General features: G+C 41.0%; 1 long non-coding RNA gene across 2 annotated transcripts in view; it reads right to left on the minus strand.

The window, feature by feature from the left end:
• LOC115779660 (uncharacterized) overlaps positions 1-26,793 on the minus strand; it is a 42,258-nt gene that overhangs the window by 9,174 nt on the left and 6,291 nt on the right. For both annotated transcript variants that reach the window (XR_004019914.1, XR_004019913.1), the window contains exons 2-3: positions 18,203-18,376; positions 3,515-5,056 (exon numbers count right to left, since the gene is read on the minus strand). This is a non-coding gene — a long non-coding RNA (uncharacterized LOC115779660). The remainder of the gene's footprint in view (positions 1-3,514; positions 5,057-18,202; positions 18,377-26,793) is intronic.

Below are 26,793 nucleotides of genomic sequence, written 5' to 3' on the forward strand. Positions count from 1 at the left end.
GTGGAAATAATTGCAGTTAGAAGCTTTTGTGATCAATTGAGCTCAACAATCTTATCAAAATAACATACATGCATTTAAGCATCATAAAGAAGAGAAAACTGCCCAAAATCTACATAAAAATGGCCAATTTACCTATTGTGGCTAAATCAGCACATACATGTTTAAATTTCATTTTTCATTTGAATAATAAGCTGATCTGAGACAGAACTGATGACTTATTTGTTTGGTCACAACCAGAAAAAGAGTGACATGTGAAACTGGCCAGGATAAATTGAGTGATGGCTGTAAATGCTTTCAGCAACTATTACTTCAGAGGGTGCACCACATTCAATCAATACCTAAGCAAATAAAAAGCAATGGGCAGTCAGAATGAGAAAAGCTGCAGTGGAGTGAACGACACTCTCTTGCACACAAATGAACAGTCCACATTCAAGTCACTCCATTACGACTGTACAAAAATACACCTTAAAAATGTCTTAGTTAATACAATTGAGGAAAATGATGCTATACTACAGTCCTACAGTAATAGTGTTGATCTTTCATATGTTTAAGCAGATCTTACTCTGATTAAATAAAAAGTTAAATCATCTATTAAGAATGATTTTTTTGGTCTGTAAAAAAATATGGTAAAATATAAAGTTTTAGTAATATTGGTGATTTAGAAATGTTATACAGTTACTTAAATCATGAATATTAGATTAAAAAGATACAAAGATGCATTAGCTAAAATTAAAATGAAAATTATTGGACTATCAGTATATACTTTAGCCTTAAAGCTTATGAATGGAAAACGCGAGTGCTGTCATTCTGCTTAACTCTATTTAGTGTCTCAAACTCGCATACGTCTATATTCAAGCACAGGCAGTGCATCCATCTCAACCGAGGTTTACTGTTCTATCCTGCCTGTTGTCTGTGTGTTGAATTATGCATAATTGCCATACTGTAGTAGCAAACAGGGCCATAACTGTGATTAACATAAAAGCTTTCTGCAGGGGATGGTGTTGGGGACCCCCCCGGCTCTTTTTTTTTTTTTTTTTTTTTCCCTGAGTATGTGTGAATGAACACATGAAAGTGTGTGTGTTCACACAGTATGTGTCTATGAGCAAGTACGTGTCACTTATGATGGCTGTGGTGAGGTATTATGTTCATCGGTTGCTTGTCATACCATATGGTTGTCCTTGTAGTTTTGAATATGGAAAAATATGATGGCCCCACCCTTTAAGTCCCTTATGATCCAGACTTGAGTCTCTTTCTTCTTTGAAAGACTTAACACACATCCATATTTAAGAATGGATGAAAGATTTAAACAAATTTGGTGAGATTTCCCTCACTCTGCCTCTTTTAGTTTCTGAAACTTAGGTAGGTTTCATTTCCAAAACAATAATTCAGACAAAATCATTAACCTGGGAACATAATCAAAATCTATATACACAAAAAAGTTTAATCTAGCTTGCATTGGTTTTTATTGCATCTCAGCTGAGAGCTGATTTTGGTCCTCTCGACTGCCATTTTACCCCACAAAAGATACAGTAGCCTGCCCCTACCCCCCACCCCCAAGGCTAACCACTGCTAGCATGGACTCTTTGTACTAACCTGCTCCACTCTACCTCAGTCTCATCAGTGTCACTGTGGACTGATTAGACAGAGAGGCTTGATTAAAACTGCCTCAGTTTGATGGAGTAGATGATAAAAGGGATGAACCAGCCTTTTAGGGAGGGTTAAAAGACAGCAGTGGTTCCTTCACTATCAAAATTTCCAGTACTAATCACACCACAGATTTCAAGGAGGAAATATTTAATGTACTTTACTGTATTGTGGACAACCACAGTACTTCACATGTTATTATTATTTTTTTGTATGGCAATGCTTATTGTTGTTGTTGTTTTTTAATGCTTTTAATACCTGGCTGAATTATTTTACTATCAAAGCTGCTTCTCACTGTCAGTGTGTGTCCTTTTTTGTCCAGTCACATAATGACAAGATCTTCTGTCATCTTGTCATAGTCCTGAGAGAGACCCATGTGTTGTAGTATCGCCCTACAGTCCTCGCTCTGAAGTTAAAAGCTACACTGCTACAGATCGACAACAGATGCCATACAGCGGGTCTTCAGGGTGGCTGAAAGCCTATTTCCAGGACATAGACGATTCACCAGATCACTCTTTCCAATAATTAGCACTGACAGGTGAAAACAGCCACAAATGCCATGGGAGATGACAATGAAACGAACAATTACACAAACACACAACTATGGGGGCACACACACACCACACACACACACACACACACACACACACACACACACACACACACACACACACAAATAAACACACATGTCAATGCACAACAGCAGCAACAGAGGATCCATCAGCACAGCTAACACCACATTAAGACCATAAAGCACCAATACATCTCCTGTTCCACGTACACAGCGCATATCCTGCTGCTTCTGCACTGATACCCCTGATCCCCCTGCGCTTTGACAAGGCGTAATAAAGCCTGTATGAAGCGCTGCATTGTGTGGGGAGAACACAATGTTGCATGCTGAGTGCTGTGAGAAGGGCGTACACCGGTGGGTCCCACGGCGCAGCGGCGCACCAGGGCCTATAGCAGGGAGTGCTGAGCATGCTAATGAGGTCATTATGTTATGCCTCTCCCTCACTCCTGCTTTCCTTTACAGTGTGGGCTTTGCCTGTCAGAGGAGGCAGGGTACCCTGGTTATGCAGCCAACCACAGATGCCACATATGGCACAATGAGAAGACACATGAGCGTCTCTGAATGTGAGAGAAAGACGAGGTGCCGGTCTATTTTTCAGCTATCATCAAAAGCAACAGCATCTGTGATTTGCATACAGAATAAGGTGAGCTTAAAGAGAAGTAAAGAGCAGAGCAACAACAGGCAACATTCATTTGCTAATTGTTCCTGCTGTGTATTCAATCAGCAACCGCACAGGGTTATGTTTCTTTTTATTCCATCTACACCAGCGCCATTATTTACAACTGATGGGGAGGGGTTAAGTATCAAGCACATGCAAAGGCAATTACAAGATATTTGCATAGCCGTTAACAATTAGAGGGCAGATGGCAAACAGCGGGCATTAAAAAGAGACTGAGCGCCATCTTGGCTGAGGGAGACAGCTGGCAGACAGGAATCGGCCATTTTGTAATCGCTGCCAGGCTGAGGCGTAGAGAGGCGCCAGTTTCTCTCTGTGTGCCAGGAGATTGGCAGGCGAGGGGGAATCGTGCTTTAATGCCCTCCCTGGTACAGTCAACAACAATGAGCTACTCCAGCTGTCAGTGACAGTATGATCACAGCTCAGACTGTGGAGATCAACTACAACACGTGTCTGTGTTCACTTTAAAAACGCACATGGTCCTCTGAGCAGAAACGGTATCAGAAATGGTAACAGAGTTTGAAGAAGAGGATTTTTAGCATTTTAGTTCATTATGGTTATCACAATAACATAGTGGCCTGTATTTATGAAAATGAACAGCATAACCATGACAGTGTACTCACCAGGAAGTAAGAATCCCACTCTGATCACTGCACATTTTCATTCTTGGGAAACTGTCCACCTGTCCTTCAGGGTCATTCCAGACTTCAGACATGTACAGCATGTTTTGTGCCATGACACTCAAAACTGTTTCTGCCACTGCATTAAAATGTACTTATTTCTCCTCTCTTTTTTTTTTTTTATGAAGGTGAGTACATCTACACTGATGTTAAACCAGCTTTTCATTTGTGATTACTTCGGCAATTTTATCTGCTCCGCTGCAATTTAGCTTAAACATCTGAAGAGTGAAAGTCCCTGTGAGGAGATGGACTTTTGTGTACATGGAGGAGAAAAAAAAAAAATCAGATGAAAACTAAGCAGTAATCAGACAGACGATTGGGGGCACGACACTTTTCAAACTACTGTCCTTTTCATCTCTCATTCAATTAGCAGCCATTCACTTGTGCTGCCATGGGATCCCTGCTGCACAGCGGTAAGTGGACTTCAGGTGCTATTTCCCCACACATAGTGAGAGAGAGGTATGAAAGCGCAGGCCCGCCTTCCTCTCTTCCACCTTATAGATCAATACTGCACTGCCATATCCTCTTATGGGAGCTGCTGTAGTGAGGGTAAGAAAATCTAAGACGAAAAGACAGGTTGTGTCTGATATAGCGGATGAGAGAAAAAGTTCAAATTGTCCTTTTATCCTGGCTCTTGAGATCTTAGGAATATTGTGCTGGGAAGTGGGACTGAGCAGGTTGCTCACACAGATCCTTATTCAAACGGTTAAGATGGAATGAGTAATAAGAGGAAAGGAGGAGGAAGAAAAGAGACCTTCGACGTCCTGTCTCATTCTTCTTCTCTCCCTCTCCCGCTGTCTCCACGTCTCTCTGACAAAGTTTTATCAAGTGGTGTTGGACCAAGTAAAAACCCTCCGGCTGAACCACACACAAAGACTGTTTCTCTGTCTCTTCCCTTTCCCTTTTCTCTGTTTCACACACACACATGTGCATGTACTGACACACACACAACGTGTGGGGCGCTTCCAAGGTTAGGGCCTTGGCCCTAGATGGTGGTGGGACTGCTGGAGAAAGATAGAAAGAGAGATGGAGAGAGGAGCTGGGAGCAGTGGTGGTTGGTCCCTGGGCTCTGAGGCCTGCAGGCGGTGCTGGGCAACCTCTGCTAGCCTCTCTCCTCTGTATTGATTTCTGCTACTCCGCGCTGCTCCACTCTGCCGAGGAGGCTCCTAGCCGGCGGGAATGAGAGCTCAGCTCACCCGCCTCACCTGCCTCTCTCCTGGCTTGGCTGGCCTAGCCTGCCCACTCTGCCGCAGCTTTGGCTGGCCCCTGCTGGTTCACCGGGACCCCTGTATGCAGCACCGGGGCCACAGGAGGAAGGCAGCCAGAGAGCCCATGGCGATCCACAGCTGTGTTCACCTGCTCTGGGTTCACTCGCTTCGATACCACCTCCTCGAACTGCTTCTATCCTTCTCTCCTTGCATTCTTCCACCCACTCTGCTTCTCTTTTTCGTCCTCCACTGCCTCCTCCTCCTCCTTCTCCTCTTCCTGTTGTACACAAACAACCAGAGACAGAGAAAAAAAACAAGTTAATCTTAACTTTCAGGATTTTACACACTCTGAATGTCAATCCTGGTCTTTGTTCACCAAGAAGTCTGGGGTGAGGATTCTGGCATCCTCTCTCAGCTGGTAATATGAACCTGCTAACCTTAGAGAGCAGAAACTGCAGGGATTTGAGGCCTGAGAGTTAAGTGTGTCAGGCAGTGAGATACTGCCTGCCAAAGGTACTCTCAGCTATTAGATTCTGATGTGCTGCAGATAGCAAAATATAGCAAGAGTGGGCCCATTATAAAAATCACTCCTGCGTCAATAGAATACATTAAAAATATTTACAGGAAAAGTTTTTCTTCAACAGCTACGCTCTTTCACGCTCCTTGGCAGCATAGGCCCACGGAGTTTTATATTTATTTGCCCTTAATGATTATAAATAACAAAAGTAATGTTAAAACTGACAGGACATTTCACTACCCTGCTCCACTTGTGGCAGTTAGTGTGAAGGAATGGAAATGTTTTGGCCGGACCAGTGCTGCTCTAAAGAAACTTTGCCAAACAAAACATCTCAGCTTTTGTATCATCCAGAATTATTTAAATTGGTTCAGCAGCCCTCTTCTTATGATAATAGCAGTTTTGGGGGGTGGGTGGGGGGGCATTTCTTTGAGGATCCATGGTCCTATTGTGTTCCTCAACAGAAAAAGAGCTATGACCAAATTCAACCCCCACTACCTCACATTGCACCATGCCGCCTGAACCACACAATCTGCAAAATATTCTTGGAACAGTCACTACAGCCCTTCTTTTCACCTCTCTTAGCCCCTCTGCAGTCCTAAAAACCAGACTAAAACCCATGGGCTGACTGCCAGCGGAATAGAGAAGTAAAGTGCTGAGGTTTAGAGTCAGTGGGCCGGCAAGGCTTTGGAAGTTAGAGCTGTCTGTTAAGGAAAGAGCGAAGGGGGAGCAAGAGTGGTGTGAGAGGGGGGCTACACTGTTGGGACAAGAGAGGCAAGTTTGGGGGGGCAGGCGAGTTGAGTTGGGGGACATGGATGGGGACCCGGGGTGCGGTGTATGTCTCAGACACAATAATACTATTCATTGGGCTCAGACATGGGTGTTAACTCCCCTCTGACAGAGCACAATGGGACTCGGCGGCATTCAGGCAGCCTTGGTGATATTGTTAGTTCAGGGCTGCATTCTCCCTGCCGCAGGATAGAGCGCCTGCATTGTACCCGTCCAGGCAGGATGGATGGAGGGAGGTTTGAGAGGTGAAAGGCAAAGAAAGAGAGAACACTATGTCTGTCTATCTGTCAGTGCTGAAGGAGAGAGGGTAGGGACCGGAGAAGGTGGGGAGGGTTGGTGGAGGTGGTGGAGTGGGGTGGGGGGTGGGGGTGGAGTTGGGGAGGTTCGCCTTGCGGCACAGGACTTGTTTGTTTCAGGGGGAAACGAATAAAAAGGAGAAACTGGGACTAAAAGAGACTGTGCAATAAATATTACTCAAGCAGCCAAGTGCAGGGCTAAAGAGACATTAAAGGGGATGGGGACCTAGATGGATTGCATGGTGGCATTTTTATGGAAAAAAATGTATGTATGGTGCTTCAGAGTTTAGATGCATTTTGTATGTCTGAGAAAAAGGAACAGTGAGAACAATGGAGTAAGGGAAATGACCAAAATTATGTAAGAGCTGCTGCTTTTGGGACAAAGATGAGGTGATATAACTACCATAAGACCCATAGGACAGGATAGGATAGGATAGGAGAGAGAGAGAGAGAGAGAGAGAGGAGAGAGAGAGAGAGAGAGAGAGAGAGAGAGACATGGGTTAGAGTCAGATTAAGCCAGGTTTCCCTCCACAAGAAATTAAAAATAGCAACTAATTTCCAATAATAACAGATGAAGAAAATGCAAACAATTTTTCATCCCCTATCAAATACTAGGAGTTAAGAGAAACTGTAATAATGTAACTCAATAAAAAATATTTCATTGAAAAATAATCTTTGGTTAAAACCAGCTTATAATTGTTTTTTCACGTCTTAACATTTAAGTTGTTTAAATAGGTTTTGGTTTCAAACTGCTGATTGGACAAAACGAAACATCTGATGACACTGCTTCAAAAAAATTTTCAATCAACATTTTTACTGTTGCTTGATTGTTATAAGTGATTAACTGGGGGGAAAAAAGCCAATTAACTGAATATGAAAATGATCATCTATTTCAGTCCTGAAAAAAAAAAATGAGAGCATGTGCTGCTTTTCTATTCAAATGCATCATCCTGATTAAAATGAACTGAAAGCTGTGTTGCCATATGGGCTCGTTGAGCTGTAGGAGTGGAATAAATACTGTAGTAGCTTCCTCTTATGATATGTAATCAATACACTGGTGCCAAATATCACCAATTAAAAAAAACCTGCAGGTACTCAAAACCGATTCCCATGACAATTTCACTCACCAGACTCACTGCTGCAGGTGTCTTGCAGAATTGCTGTATCATATTAACATTATAGCATCATACAATGGATTAGTCTGAGATTCCTTTCAAATATTTAGTGAATGTACTGTAAGGGAAAATTGGCTGGTACTTTCTACTCTTACTGAGCACTCACAGCACTTTTTTACTACAAGCCTCATTCACCCATTGACACACACACAGTACTTTATCCTATGCCTTCAAGCATGCTCTAACTGTCATGCACACTGACGGATGCATTGGGAGGAATTTGTGGCGTCAAGGACACCTTTGCATGTGGACTGGAGGAGCTGTGGATCGAACCACCAACCTCCTAATCAGAAGACAACCCTCTCTACCTCCACAGCCACCCCACCACAGGTAAGTCGTAGTAAAAAAAAGCAGGTCAGGTTGCAAATATGAAAGGTTATGGTATGCATGTTTTCACACATATCTAATGACTTACTCACTGGACATGATTGCACACAACCCACGTTTGCACACACACACATTCACATACACTCACATACACCTGCTCTCAGAGTATCACTGCTCCTTCTGCACAGAACAACCTGCTCTCATGAACAGTACTTTGTTTGTTTCCCCTCTGGTAAACTCTGACCAGCCGTTCCCATAGCAACCCTAGCTACTTGTTCCCTCTGTGAACGTGTGTGTGTGTGTGAAAGAGAAAAGAGAAGAAGAGAGCGAGGTATGTGGGGTTGTGTAGAGGTTTAGAGTAGGACACAGTGATTTTAATACAGCACATGTACCAATGTGGAATATATGGCCTAATATACCCCTACAATAAACACTCTGCTCCTGAAAGAACATGATCTATGAATTCTTTATCTACACTTAACTGCAGATAGTATCATACATAAACACAAATCCTTGTCATAGTCATCTGCATTCAGTCTCAGCAGCCTGGAGTCAAACTGGCCTCCTCAGACAAGCAAAGAGCCAGCAGCGTGATGCTGGTTTCTCAGGATGGCAGGGGGAGGCCAGGGCATGGCACTCGTCAGGGGGCTAATGCCCTTCGGGGGTGGTTGAGGTAGTGAGGGTACTGCCCTTTGTCCCTGGAGGGGGATTACACTGGTCAACCAGCACAGACAATGTACCCCCTTCCTGGGATGGGAGGATCAACCTGCTCTCTACCAATGATAGGGGCAGTCAACTGATCTCTAACTTAATTAAGGACAGTCGAAAGTAAGAGAAGAGGAGGAAGGGTGATGTGGAAGACACAGAGAGAGGCAGTGAAGACCTAGAGGCAGGGGTGATAAAAGAGGGGATAAAGAAGAGGAAAAGAAAGGAAAAGAAAGAGGCACAAGGGGCACAGGGACACACTAAAATAAGAGGAGGCATGGAGTTAAAAAGAGAGCAATGGGAAGCAGGGGAGGGGGAAGGGAAGGCTTCTCTAGCACAGGATTAAGGGAGAGAAGATGAAAGGATCAGGTCTAACAGAGGACAGGAAAAAGGCCAAGAGAGATGGCCAGAGGAGGGAGACCAGAGACTTAAACTCCAAGCAAGGAAATCAAGAAGAAGAGGGTGAAAGAAAAGAGGAAGAGAGTTCAGGTGACCTGGAGGCTCTGGTGGAGGAGTCACCGAAACCTTTTTTTATAACAGGTGTACAATGTGACAACTTGCTCTCTGTTTGCTTTTTATGCCACAGCAAACACACCCATTCAAACCCAATGACAAATGCAGCAAATAATTCTATTACTGAGGAGTTTAATAGAGGATATTTAGGGGACAGTTAGCAGGCCCAGGTAGCATAGCTCAGGCCCACTGCAGACAGATATGGCTCTGCAACACTTAACAACAGGGATTTGGCAGCACTGTTGATTGAACATGCCAAATCCCATTTGTCGGAGGGCTGTGCGCGTTTGTATCGACACTCTGTAACCTTGTGGCTACGCAAAAGGAGACCTCAGTGTATGTGTGTGTATGTGTGTGCAGCAGTGTGTGCTTTCCTGGCGGGTGGGCAGGCAGGCAGGTAGGTGTGTGGCAAGGTTTAGCTGGATAGGTGTGCTGGTCTTAGCTCCCCTCCACCTTGAATCTGTGTTTCTGTGCATCCTTCTATCTTTACATCTCCATCCACCTCAATTCCCCCTCTTCGCAAAATAGGGTGACAAGAAGGAGATAGAGAGGCTTTCTCAACACTTCTTTTCTTGCTTTTCCCTCCTTCCCATCCTCCCCCTCTCCCCCCAGTCCTTCCATCCCCTATGGTAGAGCTGCCAGACAGGAGTGCTCAGCAGCTCTCCGAGCATTATTGATCCTGAGAGCAAGCCGGCTGGGGAGTTGGTGTCTCTCTCTCTCTCCCTCTCTCTATCTCTCCTCCCGCCATCACAGCCTCATCCCCCAACACAGCCCGCAACTTTTTCCTCCCATCCTCCCTCACTCCCTTCCCGCCTCTACTTCATTTATCAAGGTTAAAGAACTCTTATAAAAAAGGGAAGAAGGGGTCGCCTGGATGTTATCTGACTTCATGAAAGAAATCCCCTCAGGCCACTTCACTAGAGGAGGATGCACTTCGCTAGACCCAACCCTGCATATCCACACACACATACATATACAAAAAAAAAAAAAAAAACAACTCAGTGGCACCAAGCAGCAGCCCACTCATAGCCAGTCAGAAATAGAAAAAAGCATGTCCAGTTTGGTACACAGCAGCACGACAATCAGGAATAGAAAGGAAGAAGATGGATGGACAACAGCAGAGGAAAATAAATACAGTCATCGTTACCCAACAAGGTCAAACACTTTGTTGGAAGACATTTCTTAGAATTTTATGTTGCGACTGATGATTATAATTATCAGTAAATCTATTGCAAATACTTGAAAGATTAGTTAATGAAAACAGCTTTTGGGTTACCAGGTTCACTCTCCTTTTTCCAAAATTTAAGTGGTAGACAAATCTTTTGACCAAAGTTTAGGTAACTTTAATGAAAAAAAGGCACACAACATAGCAGGACAGCAGTTGATTCTAGAGATAATGTAATAATTAGATTAACTATTAATTAATATTTGTAATGATGATTGTAAGAAAACTTTGTGCAATACACTTTAAATATACATTAAATTTGTAATATTGTGTTAGATCAGGCTTATTTTAGTTCATGGGCCACATACGATCCAATTTGATCTTAAGTGGGCCAGACAGTAAAATCGCTTCCTGATACTTTGTAGGTTTGGTTCTTTACATGAGATCTCTGAACATAAGACAAACATAAAAAAAAATAAAATACAAAATTTTCCCTTTACACATATGTTCTGAGAACTTTCACATTCAATGAACTACCAGCTATTTGCAACTATTTACAGAACCTATGACGAGCCTGTTGACTGTTGTGACATGCACACGATCATTTCTGTGCTTTTGTAGCGGATCTGCAAAAGTACAAAACCTTCACATGTGGAGTATTTTAGAAATAAACAAAATAGTGCCTTTATTTGTAATCCAACTTTAATTGAGATCTACATATGCTTATAACTTTTCACATATAATTCCTACACATCGCAAAGGTCTGTATGACATATGACACCACTGCATTAGATGGTAACAGCTGTTATTAATGTGGAGTACTCTAGATTAGTTAGAAAAGGTATTTATGAGCAGGAACCTTGAGAAGAAATCACCTAAAGCAACTATATATTTAAAAAAAAAAAAAACACCTTGGGTTTGTTGTTAGAACACTATACAATAAAATACAGCACACTGCCATTTTATTTTAATTTAAAAGCACATTCCCAGCTTCCCATCTCTAGAAATGGGATCATCTAAGGTTGATGGCTGCAAACTTATGTCATACTGTCTAAATCTCCTCTGCCTACTTAATGCTACTTTGCCCGCTTTGACAATTAAGCAACAATTAAAAATAACAGCCACAAATTTCAGATTCTTTGACACTTTAAACTGTTAACAAAAGCCGTTAAATGGTGGCTATTTTAGTTTTGAGTAATTAAGCTAACATTAGCTCATGAGCTGGCTGAATTCTTTTTCACATTTTTTTTTCTTCTTAAAATTTTGAAACTAAGTGATATCTCTGATATTTTATCATTTTTTTTTACAATTCATTTTTATGAGCAACCCAATCATACATTCTTTGAGGAAAATATCTGCAGATCATTGGTGAAATCAATGTCAATAGGTGCAGCCCTCTTTTTTTCTATTTAAGTACATACAACTGTATTTAAAGCATTAGTCAATTATTTATTAATTACTGTTATTATTATGAATTATTTATCTAAATAACTAATATTACTAAAAAAGTGCTATGAAAAATGCACAACAAATCTATACACAGAAACCAGGAAAGTTAGTTTTCACACAGCCGCCACAAGACCTGTGCATAATCCATCTGCAGAGAGCATACAGTTTTTATATTTCCAGCCTTTAAGAGACTGTAGATGCTATTGTCCCTGTTTGTAAAAGGACTGGAAATGGCTCTACATGTGGAGTACATCCTGTCTTCCATTGTTACTGCTTTCAGTCTCCCCTATAAAGACCTGCATGCACTCCAGGCTACAACAGCCAGGCAAATACAGACAGCAGCGCATTACAGAGCCATACCTTCCCCTCCCTTTGTGCTCGGTAATTGCCACAATGCATCTTCTCGTCCAGCTAATTAAGTGAGTCTTCCCCATTGTCTCCCAATACTATCACCTCTTCACACAGCCAGAGAGAGAAAGAGAGAGAGGCAAAGAGAGTGAGAGAAAGAGAGCAGGAGAAAGACAGAGAGGGGAAATGTATTAAAGCAATAGATGGAAAGAGCAAAGAGGTGGAAGAAATACAAACGCAGGAGACCAAATAGATAGGGGATGAATGACAAAGGCATGCATCTGTGTCCTAGTAAATGTTTACTGGTTGAAAAGGTGCCTGTTGTCTGTGCTTGCTGGTGGGCTGTAAATATCACATTGCTGCTGTCAGATGAAAATCTCTATTCTCTATGAAGTCAATTCATGACTCAAGAAAAATAGTATTATTTCATTATTTAGACTGACAGAAATGCAGCGAGGAATTTGGAAAAAGGTAAAGCACTTTTACAAATTTTAGATGTTTATATAAACCTTAAAAACTAAAAGTATGTTCCCTGTGACTTGGCTGATAACCACGTAAAAGAGATGCACTTGGAAGGAGTGAATAAACCACAACATCACAGCAGAACATCTGGAAAAGTCCCCCTCAAGTAAAAAGATGTTGCTTCACTTGGCTATTTGAGAAAAAAACAAGAAACAAAGAACTTCTTAGTACATCCAGATGAGTCCATCTTCGTTTTAAAACTTTACACCAGCATTTTCAAACCCTTAAAATAGAGACGTTAGGAAACGCTGCTGACTTGGTTTTAGTTTTAAAACCAATATCGTATTGCAGTACAGATGGGCAGAAACAGACACCCATATTCACTTCCGGATTGGGTCTTATCAGTCACACAAATAGGGCCAAACCACTGCAGCTAGGCTCAGAGATCTCATTCTTCTTGTGTGGGTGCTATTTCAGTGGTTTCCTTTGGTAATGGATAATATACCCCTTTATATGTTAACAACTCTTAATCACTGTTTTCCTTCACCGCTTTATATTTGTGTGTCACTCGCAATAAAATAATATGCAAATAAATCTGTAGTCCGGAGGCTGTTTTTAAACCATCCTTTTAAAATAAAAATGTATTAGTGTGGATGTAGCCTCAGGAAAGCTAACTACATGTATCCAGCAGTTTACAGTTACAATTTTTTATATTTTTAGGAATTCACTGTCAGGTAGCTTTTAAAAAATAAATAAATAAATAAAAAATCTGCCTTTGGCCTGGCCTCACTTGCACTACAAAAAGGATCTGTCACAGAACAGTTTGAATACATCTAAATTTCATATTTAAAAAAAAAGCCAAGAGGAACTAAAGCAGGAGCAGGTCCAGTAGTGAGCTTCACTTCCCATGTTTCTTAAAATCTGAAGGAAATATTAATATTATCAAATTAATTTAGTTATTCAGAACTGTAATCCACACTTGTGTCATAGAATTCACAACATGCATTATGCTTAAGCTGTCACGTTACCTTGATTCCTCTACATCTGTGCACAATTGTGAATGTATTTGATAAAATTCATAATAACAAAAAAACAGGTGCTTTTCTTTCTTTTTCTTCTTCACATCCTCTCTCTCCAAGCCCTTTGTGTGAATAACAGGGAGGAATTTGGACTACAGAATGAATTACTAGAAGACACAGATGAACAGATTCATCTAAATTCCACTTTGCTTTAGAGTTGCTAGGAGATTCTCCCCCCTCTCCCCTGAAAAACACACACACAGACACACATACTTGCTCCATGCTCAAGTCCACTTGCTGACCTCTTAGGGCAGACACTGTCTTCCCAACACATCAGCCCCCAACCCAAAATTTCCCCCTTAAAAAAATCCCCTACTAACCCTGAACCCCTCCTTGAACCTCTCACACCACCACAACCACCACCGCCACCCCTCCTATACTGAATGCTTTCCCTTCCCACACTTAGGTTCCTGTCCAGGCCAAGATAGACTTACAGACAAGTAGGGTGACATCATAGTGTAGAGAGAAAGACAGACAGAGGAAGGGGACTGCCTGCTTGTCTGCCCCCAGCACCCTCACAATACAGCAGGGCATCTGGTACTGGGTGGCGGTGGGGTATGTTTTTTTTTTTTTTTTTTTTTTTTTTTTTTGGGGGGGGGGGTCTGTCAGGACAAAGCATTTACATCCCCCTCCCTGGAATATGATTATAGTTTGTAAATGGTGGCTGAGGCATAAAAATATATGAAGAAAGGGGCTGGAATGTGGTGGCAGGTATGAAACAGGTGTATACACTGAAGGCACTGACAGATAAATTAATTTAGGTATACGAGAAGGACATTGAGAGATCTGTGAACATGTGAGCCTGAAGTGAGAAAAAAAAGAACAAAATCAACATAAAGGAATTAAAAAGAAATCCCAAATCATCCTCAAAAAATTTGACTGTTGTCGTATTTTTCTGCAAAAAACAAACAAACAAAAAAATAAGTGGCAGGAATCCCAAGTGTAGTGGTGACATCTGCATGTGTGTTTTTGTGGATGCACTTAGAATTTGTTAATTTGCAAGATGAAACAATGGTGCCAACGGGATAGAAATCAGTGTCATAATACTCTCTACTGGCCCCCACCTCTGTCGCCGTCTGAGAGACTGTCTACTTGCTGTGTGCATACAAGTGTGTGTCTGTCTGTCTGCATACATAAAATAAATGAGCTGTGCGTATGCATTGTGAGAGTCCACAGGCCCAGTGTATATATTAGAAATGTGACTTGACCCTGGCAGGCTGAAGCAGGGTTTCTGCGTCGTACTGGGCGTGGGAAAAAGGGGAGACCTCTTTTCACAGCTGCTTTGGCCGTTGCATTGAACCAATGGAGGCCCCCACCACCCCCAGCCTGCCTCCGCCGCTAATGCCCCCCCTCCCTTTCCCCTTTCCTATTCACTCTGCAGCCTGCTGCCTTTCAGTGGACCCCTGTCCCTCCCTTCTGCGCTCTGTTCGTCACCCTGCTGCACCCCACCATCCTCGCCACCACCAATCTTTAATACAGCCACCATTCAGCCAGCAGGCATTAAGATGCCAGAGGCCTCTCTGCTTTAAGGAGGTAAAGAAAAACAAATAAAGAAACAAATAACAATGCAAAGTGAGTAACATGTATGCTAATTGATATTTGCTAAACAAACCAAACTATACAATAGATGTACATGCAATAAATACATATAAATAAATATATATACTCTTTAACAGTTTATATCACCCCTAAACTTAACATAAGCATCTTTACCCCATATGCTTATTTGACTTTTTAAACCTTTTTTTGTTTGTTTTTAAACCCACTTCTATTTTTCTCACGACAACATCCTCTCTCATTTCTTTTTTCAAGCCCCTCTGCACAGACTTTAATTTCAGTTAACATACGCCACAGCGCTACACTTGTGTGCCGACGCACACACAAGCAAACACACATTCGGCCCGTTTCACCACCTCCCGCCATCCAGTGTATTCACTTGAAGAGATTTATTTCCTATCACGCTGCATAATGCAGAGGGTATAATTTAAATCAACTTTTAAGAACAGCCGAGTAGCGTGGTTTATGCATACAAATCTAGAAAGCCTGAGAAAATTTTTTTCCAGCAAACAGCCGGCTGTTAAAGCAGATTGCCAACTTTAAGAAGCCATGGGTGGGAGGTAGGTGTTTGGTTTTGCCAATAAAGATAACCTATTACAGATAAACCTACCAATCAGTCTATTTAAACACATAATGCAGGCTTCATTTGTTTCTGACAGTCTCACTAATCTGACAATATTAACCATGCAACGGCAGGCTCAGAGCAGAATCATAAAAACACACACCCACATGCAATTTTGTAGAAACTTGAAAAGGTCACATAATGTGCCGAATAACTCCAACAGCTTCTCAGGAGCAGTCCTATCATGCTGTCTAGCTAACCTGCTGTTACACCAGGCGTGCTGAGGAAATGTTGAGAAGCAGCAAGGGGGCAGTGACAGGGAAGGAGGGAGGGAGGTTGTAGCCAAGAACCTGAAAGGACTCCATCTCCCTTGGCCAACATGCCATGACGGTATGGAGCAGTAGTCTGAATTGGTTTCTCTGGGGTGGCAGAGCTGGAGAGGTGATGGCAAGATGAGCCCGAATTGGGATGGAAGAGGGGGTGGGAGGTTTGAGGAGGAGATATGACATACTAAGGTGTGTGTGTGTGTGTGTGTGTGTGTGTGTGTGTGTGTGTGTGTGTGTGTGTGTGTGTGTGTGTGTGTGTGTGTGTGTGTGTGTGTGTGTGTTTGCTTGTTAGAGAGAGAAACTAAGAGAAAAAGAAAGAAGGCAGACCAGATCTGAGGTACTGTAAATGAGCGGATTACGGTTTCCCTCTCTTTGAGTCTTTCCATATACATGAGAGTGCTCAGCTGTGGAAGCAACACCGCTGCTGTGTGAAATCACATATGCTCCCACCGGAACTTCCTTATGGAACAATTGCAACAAATGCACAAAGTGTACATGGGTTTTGTAAGAGGAAAACAGCATGAATGCAGGCTGTTAAAGTTAGCTCTTAATTGCTGTTATGAATACAAAGAGAACGTGAAGAGTGTCACTTCTGGATTGATGCATTTCTATGTCAAATTTAGCCTGTAGCTATGCCTCTACTTCTAAAGCCCATGTCCAGCCAAAGCTTGTTTGCATCGATTTATCTAGTTTGTGGATATGATATTGACTAAGTAGACCGGCAGCCCTCATCGAGTTGAAGCAAAGCAAAGGAGGTTTAAGAGGTGGTCGAATGCTATTGAGGAGGATAGCCACAGGCTGTGAAATCTCCTCTGATCTTCCCTTGTCTGATTCTCAAACGCAACCTCTTCTCTTGGGGGGCATGCTGATATAGAACTAAGCCAATGTCACAGAACGCTCATCTAACCCTGGAGGGAAATAAAAAAATCACTTCTTCTGTCTATCCCCAATGACGGCCCTCAATCTCTATGGATGGGGCTTCATCTCCCTCTTCTTCCCTCTCCACTGATGCCTCCATCACTCCGTCTACTTTGTTCTCCACAGGAGGTGTAAACATGCACGAGCCGAGCAGCGTTCTCGCCCTTGATGGCCTGCTATAGCAACTGTTAGGATAGGGAAGGTAATCTTTAGTCATGTCACTCAACACTCAGAAAGAAGTGGGGAGGAAAGTGGGTGAGTCACCTACATCTGGTTGCATCTTTCCATCATCTGCAACATTATAGAACCCACAGCTTGCAAGGCTTTGCCAACTAGATAACAGAATAAGTGGCAATTAGAGCTAGAAATCTCTGTAGATACACTAGGATATATACTGTGATGAGCATCTAATAGAGGAAAAAAAATACAAAGGACAGCTACATCACAACAATAAAAATTTTCACTTTACAATAACTATGCAAAAAAATTGGATGGGAAAATTAGAACTCCTTTGTGGCTAAAATGGCAAAAAACAGAAATTCTACATGTTGGGGAAAAATTGTTGGTTTGAAATTTCTGGAAAAGTGCATAGAAATCCACAGAGGTACTGAGGTGCATCTTGAAACGTTTTTCAGAATTTAAATAAATAAATTATATATATATATATATATATATATATATATATATATATATATATAGTTACTAAAAGATCACCAAAAGATAAATAAAGGCGTACTTCTCTGTGAGAGCACTGGGATATAAGGCATGTATGGAGGCCAAAGAAGGGCAAACTAAGTAGCAGAGAGAGATGGAAAGGGGGAATTAGTGAAGTGAGGGACTTAGCCACCCTGGCAGTCTTTCCACATGAGCACACCTTACGCACACATCAGGCCAAGGCCCCCCACCTATTTATGTTTAAAAGGATAAAGAGCATGGACAAATGAATTAAAATATAGATTATACAAGTGGCCACCCCCTCTTATCTGCCAAATCCGAAGAATCTAACAAATTGGATCAGACGCTATAAAGCAGAGGGCGAGAGACAAGTGAACAAAAAGCGGACGTGTGAAGAACGAGAGGAATGTAAAGCTCACATCATTTCTGTCATAAACTCAAGATTTAACTCAACGCACATTATAAATATCATGTTTTCAAACAAACTGGTTCATCTGTTTATTTGAAAATATCTGAGGGTAGTTCATAACTGTTTCAAGTTCAAGTAGCACTGTGTGCCTCACCTTTGCACTAAAGTGATGACGCCTCCTCCTGACCCAGTCAGTGACCTTTGCTCCTCAGGGCAGGAGGCTGCTTGTTCCCCTTCTGACATGCTGTCCTGCAGGTCCAGACGCAGGCCTGTTGGTGGTGTGTGTGTGTTTCTGTGTGACTCCCCTTACTCTGCACTGCACAGATTCCTGCAAAAACATAAAGCATTAAGTTGAGCGAGGGCCCACTCCTGCAGCAGGTCATGGTCATAATCTACCAGAACACAGTGTACAAATTAATTTCACCACCATAAACCTTTTGCCCACACTCTCATAGGAAATGTTTGAGGATTGTTACATCAATGAAAAACTTTAGTCTTTAACATCTGGTAGTATTACAGAATATTTTTTGCTCAAATTTTGATTTATAAATTGAACACGTCAGATTCAGCATGAAACTTTCATGCTAAACTGTGAAATACAAGAAGTGTTTTGGCTCTTAATACAGAAAGACTCAATCCCAAAAAATTACATATATAATTAAAATGGAGCAGGAATACAGTAAAGCCAAAAGGAAAAATCCATATTATCGCTAATGATTTTCATTAGTGGATTTAATGTAAATGAAAGAAAATCTCCATTTAATGCTAAAGTAGTAAATGTTTAGAATAATGCAATTACTAATACCGTTTTACCTTTTTAGAATTATGTGGAAAGTTTCTTATTTTTCTATTGCAGCTGTCTGTAATACCAATCTGTTCAACAAACACACACACACACACACTCATGCAACAAACACACTGCACAAGCGATTACACAAAATACTCAAAGATTACATCCACTGAAATCTGACGTCCTTTGCAGGTTTAAAGCCTGCATGTCAGCCTTTCAATTTTTTTTTTTTTCCTCTTTCCCTTGCATGGGTCAGAGGCTGTTGCTAGGCTACCAAACCCAGAATTCATAAGTTCAGAGAAGAGGTTTATATAGGCCACTGCAATTCAAGGTAAAACGATAATAGAAGGCTGATAACACTGGAATATGGGTTCAGACAATATGGAATCATTTTTTTCTTTTATTTATTTGATTTATTTCGCACCCAAAGAAAAAAAAAAGTATAATACTAATCATAATTTTGTCCGGGTGTGAAGTTTAAAAAAAATGTTTTTGTAAAAACCTATGATAGTAACTTGAAATGATGCTCACACTAATTCAAGCAAAGCATGTTAGCTTGGAAATACAGCAGGGCTGTGAACCTAAAACAATGTCTCCATTGTGTACAGGACAATAAACAGCACGGCTGCTTTGTCCAAAAAATTTTTGCCAACAAGCATCTTGCCCTTACGCAACACACAGAACTAAAACATAAAAATACTGTTTATACAGTGGAGGACATACTGGCATATTTATGCTTCAGAGAGAAAGGATATAGATATGATAGATTTGGTTGGAAATGTAAGCACTCGTCAATAAAATAATTTCTTTTTTTTCTGTCTTATCATATCTAGTCAGTCTTGTCTTTAGTCCTATTCTATCTAGTCTCACTTTGTTAATGTTGCCATTGTAATTTGTGCAGAATGAACCCAGGCACGTGAAACAATAAATGAGATTCAAATAGGCATACAAATAGAGAAATCACAGAGACAATGGAAAGTTTAATGCAGCCATGTGGCAGGTGCTCATAGGCTAGACCAAGACTAGACTAGACTGGGCTCCATCTGGTGTTGAGGGCCTCCTCCTGATGGTGGAGAGGGCCCAGACAGACACATATTAATGTGGGAACACCGACGTCTAGCCTGCCTCTCAGTCACTCACCAGACTGCATTTCAATCTCAAAGACCTCTCCCCATATCCTCCATTTATTACCCCTCAGCAATGCATGAAATTCTGCTACAGCTGGAAGGAAGCTGGGAGGCTGGTGTTGTTGTTATAGCACACAGATGACAGCGCATGATATATTAAAAGTGCCTTAGCTTAATTATGAGTTAAATGAATAGATGAGAGGAGAATTGTAAAAGATTTCGGCACACGTTGTCCTCAAATCATAACTATTTTTCAAATACTCTTATGAAATCACAGTGCTGTGGTTTTGATTTCATTTAAAGATATTAATTCTTCATATAGAAAAAAAAATCTCACCTAGAAATAAAGCTACTGATTCTTTTCACACTGTTGGTATCCTGACACCATACAAACCTTGTATAATACCAAGCTCTATTACACTAACTAAAGAATAACTACACTGAACCCACTATTATTCTCATAATTACAAGTGCAGGGAGCTAATGTTTATAACCTTATGTGTGAATGGCATACATTTACTATTATGCATACACACTACATGACATGTACAGCAGCATGATACCACAAAAGCACAGCTCACTGAGAAGGCACAGACATCTTCTAGCTAGGTCCATTGCCGGCACCTGCCCTGCTCTGTGACGCAGTATAAGCCAGGGCCTACTAACAGTAGCACCAGGCTATGTGCTGCTACACACTCAAGAGTACAGAGCCACAAGCAGCCACAGATTTACCAGCTAGCACTGAATTGGCTTGTTTAAAATTCCATAGGCTCCACACTATACAGAACATCCTATCACTCAGTGGCAGCTCCACTCTGACTCAGATTGAGTGGAGAATGAGCAGATATTGTGCACCCCAAAAGAGCATTATGAAACGAGCCTGAAAAACAGTCAGAGCAGCCCAGCTGACCATGTCGTTCAGTGATGCTGGCTCCAAAAATCTCTCTGCTTGGTCTGCAACTGTACATCAACAATGAAAACATCCCTACATTACCTGTGATTTGTGTGCCCAATCATATATATCTTTTAACAGAGAAAATACTGCTTAGTGGCATTGTGGCAGGCTTCTTTTTATCCTGTGAGCTCTAAGAATAAACTGGCGCATCATCAAAACCAGAAAGTGCCTTTGTTTTAACTGCACAATGTGCTGCTTTCCTGATGTCCCACAAACATCTTCAGCACCAGTGTGAGCTGTTGTTTTGTCCTGTCTTCCTTGCTCCTGGTAAGGGCATCATACAAGTTAAATCTACATAAGATGATTTCTTTGAGAAACACCTGTCTTTTTCTCCCCTTCATAACCTGTCACACATCATTTTGGTGACCTGCAACACATTCTCCTACTTACTCCAAAAGGTATATTAAATATTGAGAATGCATCTGAAATATGGATAATTGCCATCACAACTAACAGGAGCACATAAAGGTGAATATACCTTTTAAACAGACTAATTCTGTGTGGTGTGACATGGCACAGTGAAGCTCCTGCTTTCTGGTTTTTTAAAGAGAAAATACAGCAATGTGCATTAACGGAATCACTACAGATTGCTGCTAACAATAAGAAGCAGCTTTGATTGCTAATACAATTTTCTAAATTACTAGGCTACACAAACAGGCCAGCACAGTGGGGATATGGGGGCTATTGGTAGAACACGTGACTCTCAGGATCCCTCCAATCAGGTGCCTCTTTGAGCTACAGCTCGTGTTCATCTCACCTCATCTCCCCGGCATTTAACGACATTCAGATAACTATAGAGTTAATAGCCAAACATCTAAAACGTCAGTCTTAGGCACTGTAACAAGGCAAGTATGTTATATTCAAAGAGACAGCACCAGCACCACTGCCGAGTCGCCCTCCTCCTCCTCCTCATCATCACTCTATGAATGGAGCCTGTCTCCGGTTGCTGCTGTCACTCCATGCATCCTTCTTGAAAGAAATATAGCACCATGGATCCGTTTTTTTTTTTTCTTTCTTTCTTTTTTGGGAGGCAATCCTTTCTGCACCGTTGTACGTCCAAGGAAATTGGATACGTTTCTCTGTGCAATGCACGGACGCTGCCGCGGGCTTCCAGTCCTCCATGCAGGCTGCATCCATCCGCTCCGACAGGCCCCCCCTTCTCGGTCCGGTTCCGGCTCGCTCTGCCGTGACGACTGCAGAATTAGTTTATACATTCGGTTCTCTAGCTTTATGATATTACATAAACTCATACAGCTAGATAACCAAAGAGAAAAACTAACCCACGTCTCTTAAAGGGGCCGCCGCCGGAGGTGCTTGTGTTGTGGTCACATGGAGCCATTGCATTCCGCCTGCATGCATGCGCACGCCTCTCTCTCTCTCTCTCTCTCTCTCTCTCTCTCTCTCTCTCTCTCTCTCTCACTCTCTCTCTCTCGCTAATGTACACTTAGTACTGCGCGCATGCACAAAGCAGGTTACAGTCAAGGCAATACCCTGTTTTATTATTGTCTTTACGCATCACGATTCACTGACAGAACAAGCCGAGCATCATTTATACCACGCTGTCCCTAGACTGTTTTGGTAAAGCCCAGAACTGAAAAGGCATTGGGATAGAGGCGGGACTATATATATATATATATATATATATATATATATATATATATATATATATATATATATATATATATATATAAAATAGCATCCAAGCCACAGCCTACAAAACCACAGAAGCATCAAAGGCAAAGCAGCGATAGTGCAATACACTATTTTCAACCAAACATATCCCTACCTTGTAGCAATCACGCTGGTGACTATTCATCATCTCTATTCTTCAAAAACACTGGTGAACTTCCTCCTACTATAATTCCAGGGGAGCATCTGCAGGGTGAAGTCATCCAGCTGCAGGAGGAGGATGATACATCCACCTGTCATCCATGGACAGGCGTAACAGGAAGCCAGGCTCTATGCCCTAATATAGCATACATGTACCTACTATTAATGCCTAGCTTGAGCTCCTACAGTGAAAACAACACATAAGCTGAGATAAGAGACAATGCTACGTCCGTTCTTTCCCCACAAGAACTCACAAACAACCTGCTTATTGTTCTTTTAAATGCCAGCTCACATCGACCCATTTCAGACCATAGACCACAGTTTCCTCGTTGAGTGAATTAATCCATGAATTGTTTGAAAGCAGGACAAACTACTAAAGGCCTATATAACCTACAGAAGAGGAGCTTCCAGCTAAATGTCAACAACATGATCTAGTGGAACAACTCCCGCCTCACTTGATGCTACTGTATGTTCTGGATTAGTTAGTGACATGCTATAAGATGACAGCAGGACAAACCAGACTTTATAATCCTTTATAATCAACCACACATGGCTATTACGCTTAAATTTGGTATTTTTTTCCCCCTCATGATAAGCGTTTCAAGCTTCATTTTGGGGGTGGGGGTGGGGGTGTGTGAAATATAAAGGTGGGACGAAATACTAAACTGACATCTTTATAAGCATATCAGTTGTGTGGCAAAAATAATTGTGTTTATAAATGAATAGTGCCTTGCTCAAGTAACCCAAAACAAATAAGGGAAATTGTTTAACTGCACTGTGTTTTATTTTAATTGTTCTAAACTCTTAGATTAGTTTGGCTACACTGAATTGAGAATAGCATGCAGCATACTCACAGATTCTATTTAAAAGAGCAGATTCCATAATCGGACACATATATCGAGGCAATATTAAACTACCAGGCTTTCGAGCCGAGATATTCTTCCAATCTCAGTTCGGGATTGAAGCCTCTCCCTCAGGCTGTGTCCAGCTGTGATGCTGCGTGTCGACCATTTGGGGTACCGGCACACGTGAAGACAAAGCCCACTTTACACAGAGCATAACCATCAGTATTTGCGCGTAAGAAATATAAGAGAAAAAACGCGGGATATCAAGCGAACCGCAACAAAGCCCGAGGATGAGAAGACGAGAGTGAGGAGTAAGCCCGTCGCAGTGTCAGATATGGGGAGCAGGAGGCGGAGGGCCGCTTTGGGGCCTCGAGGTCAGATTGCCAAGGGATACGCGCGAAATTAGGTATGCTCACCGGCACACACATGGGTGAGCATCAGAGATATGGGGTGGACAAAACGGACACACGAAGTAATGAAAGTTCAAGAGAGAATAGACAGCTTCCATTAAGCTTATTCACTCTAATAAACAGATACCGCCTGCGAGTGGTTGTTGGATCTTAATATGAAGTCCGAGGACCCTGCTAATATCTACTGGACGTGATTTCCCCAACAAAGTACGGGGTAATTAATTATTTTCTATTGTCAAGCTACAGAACACGTACTGTGTTTCACTCACATCAGTAATATAACACCATAACAGAAGCTTATTTAACAAGAACATAATCAGGAATGGACATGGACATGCAACAGTGTGTAACACCACCACAGTCACATGACTGCATAAATCTTTGGGCAATATACAACTGTCGTGTTTAGGCATATCTCTAAACATCCTGTGGGTAAATAAGTAAGGATGGGAAGTCTGTTCACAAAAAGAAACGCAGAACAACCTGCAGGTCACGGGTTCTGGCTAAAATCATCATTAAGTTAAGCAGTATAGTGTTCATTTTTAATTACAAATCATCTTATTTTTATAGCTCTGTTCCATTCTCCATGAATTTATTTTCATTATGACTATGAGTGTTCAAAAACAAAATCTGCATTTAAGCTTTAATTGTTTGAGGGAGATGATTATCTGGAGTGCTAATTAACAAAATGCAGAGAATGACTACAAAGCATCAGTGTACGCAAAACATAATTTGGAATACATTAGCCCGCAGGATTTCCTGCAATCTCAGTAAAAGCCTGTAATGTGTTTGCTCCTCATTTTCGGCCGATGCTGCGCGTCTTACATGGAGCTTCATAAAATTCACAACATGTGCTAAAAATTTTATTCAAAATTAAATTCAAAATAACAAGTCTCTCTCTCTCTCCCTGTGTGTGTGTGTGTGTGTGTGTACAGTGTAGTGTATTTGAACTACAGTCCTACCGTAATTTGAAAAGTAATCAGCTATTCCAGTTTTCTTTTGATTTACATTTTCAAGTATATTTGAAAAGGTAAATCTTTACTTATTCATATTTACTTATTTATGTCGTTTTTCTTTTAAAAAAAGTCATTTTATGTTTTTTCTTTGGAAAATTTGAAAAACGGTAGCCTCCCCCAGAGTCAGTATTTCTACATAATTTCGACTTAGAAAACAAAAAACAAAAACAAAAATACGAGCATCCTACTCGTCACAAAATCACATTTCTTTTTAATTCTCGAGCCGCATTTATGACACTAAAATATCAGGAAGTAGTTTTTTTTTATGCTTTATTTTGTTTCGTGTCATATTACTTCTTAGTTTAAATGCCATAACTGTTACTTGTTTTAATTAAGTTGACTTGCCCAAGAATCTAATCTAAGAAAAAAAACTATTATTATTATTATTTAGAAATAAGTGAATTAAATACATGTAACAGATTTCCAAAGAATTGGATATAATCGCATTTTCTGCAAGGTCAAAAGTAACTATATGTGTATGTCTGTTTTCTTTTTCTTTCTGTCTTCCTCCGTTAAAACAAACTGATCGGACTGTACATTAATGCTGATTGATTCTCAATTCTGCCTTCATCAGGCTCACGTTCATTCATGTGAGCCCGCCCCCTGACTGCGTCACGTCCTGTCAGACATAAAGTACAGTAAAGGTGTTCATGACAACAAACTGAGCATTCTATTCTATTCTGTTCTTTTCTATTTTATTTTCTTGCAGTATTGAAATCTACCGATCTTTTTACCTCACTGTTTTAGCCTTTACGCCATAAATTAAAAAAATAAAATAAATTCAAACAAAATAGAATGAAATAAACCACCCATGTGACTGTGTTTTCTTTATACTGTTTGCTGAAGTCACACGAGATTTACGGTGTGTGGATTCGATGACATCAAGGGGAAAAAATATTCTTTCTTTGTCCTTTGTCTCTGCTAAATCAAATAAATAAAAATCTAAAAGAGCGAAGCTACACGCTGTTTTAATGTTTATAAAGGAAACTACAGAGACTCAACTTTGGCCTTTGCAGATAAAGAAAAAAAAAGAGAGAGTCTCTGTCCATGGTGCTGAAACGAATGAACTTAATTGCCAGCGTCGTACAAAAACGTTAAAGAAAAGTACAAATCTGAACTATTAGGAGTTTGAAGATGCAAATCTGAAACCTCTGAGACCACACCTAATTTGAGGATGTATATTTTGAAATTAAAACTGAGTAAACATACTTGCAAAGATGTGTGTGTGTGTGTGTGTGTGTGTGTGTGTGTGTGTGTGTGTGTGTGTGTGTGTGTGTGTGTGTGTGTGTGTGTTGGGGGGAATCATATTTAAATCCTAATCGAGAAGTTACACACCAGCTTTCAACAGTGTGATCTGTTTTTCAAGAATAATTACATAAATTACAAAGTGAATTATTATATAAAACAGATATCAAGAAGCAAACTCTGTATTTGAATATAATTTAATAAAGTGTGATTTAATATCATTTAAAAGTATTGTTTTGTCCTGCAAATAGAGCACAAATATGACCACAATTTAAGACTAAAATTGCATTTAAATATCAGATTTCCACCTGAATTTTACATAAAAATATATTAGTTATAGTGCTGACTTTAGTATTCTATACAGTGAATCTCCGTGTGCTGAATTTAAATTAAATGCCATAATAAAACGTATCGCATAGCAATGAATAAAGCGCCAGTGCTGTAAGCCAGATTTTTATGTGATGTGAAAAAATGTGTGTTTTGAGGAGTGATGCATAAAGGGGGCAACTAGTCCTGTACTAGCAATA

This window comes from Archocentrus centrarchus, chromosome 4 (assembly GCF_007364275.1).
Source record: "Archocentrus centrarchus isolate MPI-CPG fArcCen1 chromosome 4, fArcCen1, whole genome shotgun sequence".
Classification (NCBI taxonomy): Eukaryota; Metazoa; Chordata; class Actinopteri; order Cichliformes; family Cichlidae; genus Archocentrus; species Archocentrus centrarchus.